The sequence below is a fragment of the Camellia sinensis genome, chromosome 6 (assembly GCF_055761805.1).
Source record: "Camellia sinensis isolate YWXY chromosome 6, ASM5576180v1, whole genome shotgun sequence".
NCBI classification, from domain to species: domain Eukaryota; kingdom Viridiplantae; phylum Streptophyta; class Magnoliopsida; order Ericales; family Theaceae; genus Camellia; species Camellia sinensis.
Window position 1 is genome coordinate 131,537,501 of NC_138966.1, and position 4,034 is coordinate 131,541,534.

General features: G+C 37.6%; 1 long non-coding RNA gene and 1 pseudogene across 2 annotated transcripts in view; one reads left to right on the plus strand and one right to left on the minus strand.

Annotated features, from left to right (window-relative positions):
* The window catches only part of LOC145792901 (uncharacterized), a 4,138-nt gene extending 3,983 nt beyond the window's left edge, over positions 1 to 155 (plus strand). Inside the window, exon 2 of the long non-coding RNA XR_014333074.1 lies at positions 1 to 155. This exon is cut by the window's left edge and continues 1,640 nt beyond it. This is a non-coding gene — a long non-coding RNA (uncharacterized LOC145792901).
* LOC114302869 (putative receptor-like protein kinase At3g47110) overlaps positions 1 to 3,356 on the minus strand; it is an 8,157-nt pseudogene extending 4,801 nt beyond the window's left edge. The window contains exon 1 of the transcript XR_014333073.1: positions 719 to 3,356. The product of XR_014333073.1 is annotated as a putative receptor-like protein kinase At3g47110 (transcript). The remainder of the gene's footprint in view (positions 1 to 718) is intronic.
* Between the last annotated feature and the right edge of the window lie 678 nt (positions 3,357 to 4,034).

Sequence of the window (4,034 nt, forward strand, 5' to 3'; positions counted from 1 at the left end):
ACCACCACCTACTACCACACCTACTACACCTACCACCAATTTACCCTCACCTACTCCTCACCTACTACCCAAATCCTCTTCTATATAATAGGAATCCTTGTAATATCAAAAACACAACAATAAGATATCAATCAATAATACATAAATTCTAACAATTAGTCTTGCATGAGATATACCGTCAGAATCAACTATACAAGTTTCCAAGCAATGAGTAAGATTTTAGAAAATGCTTCGGTAGCAAACTAGTATATTAATTCTTTCCACTAGTAGATACCATAGACTATTTTGATCAGACTAAAATTTCATACTAAAATTACATAAAAAAATATTTAAAAAAAAAAAACAAAAAACAAAAAAACAGAGGAGGCACAGAGGATTAAGACCAGTTTTTCATAGCGAAGTTAAGCATGGCCACATTAAATGATGTACACTTCAATGGTAATACTTATACTAAGATTAAGCACAACATTAAACAAAGTAAACTTAGTACTTGGTTTGTTAACAGTGAGGAGGTGGAAGCACACATTGGGAGCATTCATAAATGGCGTGGAATCTGCATAAATATAATGATTAAAACTATGTAGGTGTCCACTATTTTGTAGAAGACATGGTTTGTATGTTTATGCCGAAATGTATTCATGTGTGTGTATATATATTATATTTTTCCTATTGCAAGTTCAGTTTTTCTACTCTTAAGGAAATTGAAAAGATTTTCTACCTGGAGCAACATAGCCTATGGTTCCCCTTATCGCAACTGAATTGCTTTGACCTTGTGCCACATCACTTGAAACAGTAGAAATAATTTTTGCCAACCCAAAATCTCCAATATGGGCCGTCATCTCATCATCCAAAAGAACATTACTTGGCTTTAGATCACCATGAATAATTGTTGACTCACAACCACAATGAAGATACTCAAGTGCAGAGGCAATATCAGTGGAAATGTCCAGCTTCTGGATTAGTTTAAGATTTCTAGGTTCTTCTAGCTGTTCATGGTCTCCAACTCCGACTTGATGCAACCAATTGCCCAAGTTTCCATTGGCCATAAATTCATATACCAAAGCTTTGAATTCATTACCATGGAAATCCACACTGGAACAAACGCTCAAAATTTTCAATAGATTTCGGTGCTTTATCGCTCTTAGTGCCTTACATTCTGACATGAAGCTCTTGAAAGCTCCTCTGGTCTGAAGATTGAGCACTTTCACTGCCACAACCATCTGAACATGATCAAGAATCCCTTTGTAAACTGAAGCATAGCTCCCAACACCAATTAGATTAGCCTCTGAGAATCCATTGGTGGCTTTGAGAAGCTCTGCATAAGAAACCCTCAAAAATTGATGTTTGATTGATGGCGTGCTAGAGGTCTTCTTTTTTGAAACATGACGCCGTTGAAGAAATATAAAGAAGCTAACAAACAAAGATAAAAATATCACAAGACCAATCACTAGTAGGATCACTTTCATCCTGTGAGATGGGTTGTTGTTGCTTGATTTGGAGGATGGACAAGGAGGAAGGTCTAATTTTGCAATACCTCCACATAGCTCATTATTTCCAACAATTGAAATTGCACTCCCATTTTGAAACACTCCTTGTATTGGAACTTCTCCATGTAGCCTATTAAAAGATAAATTCAACATATCTAGTTGAAGCTCGCCTAGATAACTTGGGATCTTCCCTGACAAATTGTTGTGCGAAAGATCCAACTCTCTTAAGCCCCTCAAAATTCTCAAACTTTGAGGTATCTCTCCTTCAAATGAATTGGCCTCCAAGTGAAGCCATTCTAGACTCAAACAGTTGCTTAGAGTGTTCGGAATGGGTCCTGATAATTTATTATAGGATACATCCATGTATCCAAGGTTTTTCAAAGACCCAACTTCTGATGGAAGAGAACCGGTTAGTGCATTGTGATCTAACCAGAGGATTGTTGAAATGGAGGAGAGACTCATAATTTCAGGGGTATTGAACCATTGAGATTATTTTTATAAAGGGCTAATTCCAACAAGCTATGACAATTGCCCAAACTCGGAGGTATGCTTCCGTGGATGTTGTTTTCATGCAAGTAGAGAGTAATCAAGGAAGTCAAATTACCAAGCGAAGATGGAAGTTCTGTGAATTTGTTCTGGCCTAAGTACAGACCATGCAGCTTTTGAAGTCTGCCAATGGAGGATGGAATAGGGCCAGCAAGATTATTTGCTGCCATAGCTAAGATAGTGAGGTTGAGGAGGTTTCCGATGCCTGAAGGAATGTTTCCATGTATTTGATTAATCTGCAAATTTATAGTACTAAGATATGTGGAGAGATTTGCTATGGAGTCCGGCAATGAACCTCTAAAAGAATTGTTACCCGCATCAATATGTTGTAAACTGGTGCAATTTGTTAGAAACGAAATAAAAGTGAGGTCATCCTGCAATCGATTTTGAGGAACACTTATCTGCCGAAGACTCAGAAGTTTTCCAAGATCTCTCAGCATTGTCCCGCTGAAATCATTTTCACCTAATTGTATCGATTCGAGCTCTGAAGCATTTGACAGTGAAGTAGGAATTGTTCCAGTAAATAAATTGCCGAAAAGAAAAAGTAACTTGAGATTAGGTAGTGTGGAGCCTATATCAGGAGGAATGTTTCCTTCATGTTGGTTAACAGCTACTGATAACAAAATGATGGTGGAGACATTGTAAAGGCCAGAAGGAACCTTGCCAGATAGGTTATTCGCAGATAAGTCGACATATGCCAGGCCTCGAAGCCTAGCAATTTCCGCAGGAATCTCCCCATGCAAATTACATTCCAATAAATAGATTTGGAAAAGAGATGAGAGGTTTCCAATGAAAGGAGGGATGGTACCTGAAAGCTTGTTTTTACTCAAGCCCAAAGTTTGAAGCCTTGGCAAAGAGCCCAACTCAGCTGGGATGTTTCCGGTTAGATTGTTGTTGATAAAGTCCAGCCATTCAAGTTTTGAACAACGAGAAAGGTTGTTTGGTATTCCACCTCCAAACGAATTGTTGCTGAATTCTATTAGTTGAAGCCGGGACAAGCGACCCATCTCCTGTGGGATTGACCCGTGGAAGCTATTGTTTGGAAGAACGATTCTTTTGAGAAAGGAGAGGTTTCCTACATGAGGTGAGAGCGATCCAATCAGGCCATGGGACCTTAGAGTTATCCCAATGACCCTATCAGGATGTCGGTGACTACACAAAATGCCGTTCCAGAGACAGTAATGGAGTGAATGATTCCAGGAAGAGAGGGCACCAAATGGGTCTTGAACAATTGCAGCCTTGAAGGCCTCCAATGCTGCTCTATCTGTCTCATTATTTGCCATGATGCATTTTGCTGCAGGGATGTTGAACAAGTAGCACCACAACACACAATAACCAATTTTGCCATGGTTTTTTTAATGATGAATCGATTATTTTATCAGGGTGGCTGGTATATATATAATATTCTAATCTGAATTTCCTAGCTCTTTAAAGTGTGAACCATTAAAAATAAATAAATAAATTTTGTTGAGACAGACGCTGAAAGACTTGGGGTGAAGGTTGCAAAAGGGAATATGATTGAAATAAATGGTTATGGTGGTGGACCATGGAACACCAGTGCATCCCTCTCTTTTAAAAAATTACAAATATACCTTTTGAATTTTACTTAAAATATGATTTTTTTTGTAATCTTAGAAATTACAAATATCTCATTATTATAATTTTTTATTTAACAAAATTAATAGGGGAAAAAAAAATTCTAACTACTCTCCTATAAATCAAACCAAATCAACCTACATTATAAGTCCCATCAAATGGGGTTGGCTACATTAATCTTTCTTTTCCACTCGGCTCTATCAAATGTCATTTGGTTGGTCAAATTAAAGAGATCCATATCTTTATTTACTACATTAGCCACGTCAATCTAAGTTTGTCCCTTCTCCTAACACTTACCTCTGCCAGCACTGTATTGTATATCTTCATTATTACCTCTGTTGGTCTCCGTTATATATGACCAAACCATCTCAATCTATTATCTCTCAACTTATCTTCAATCAGTGC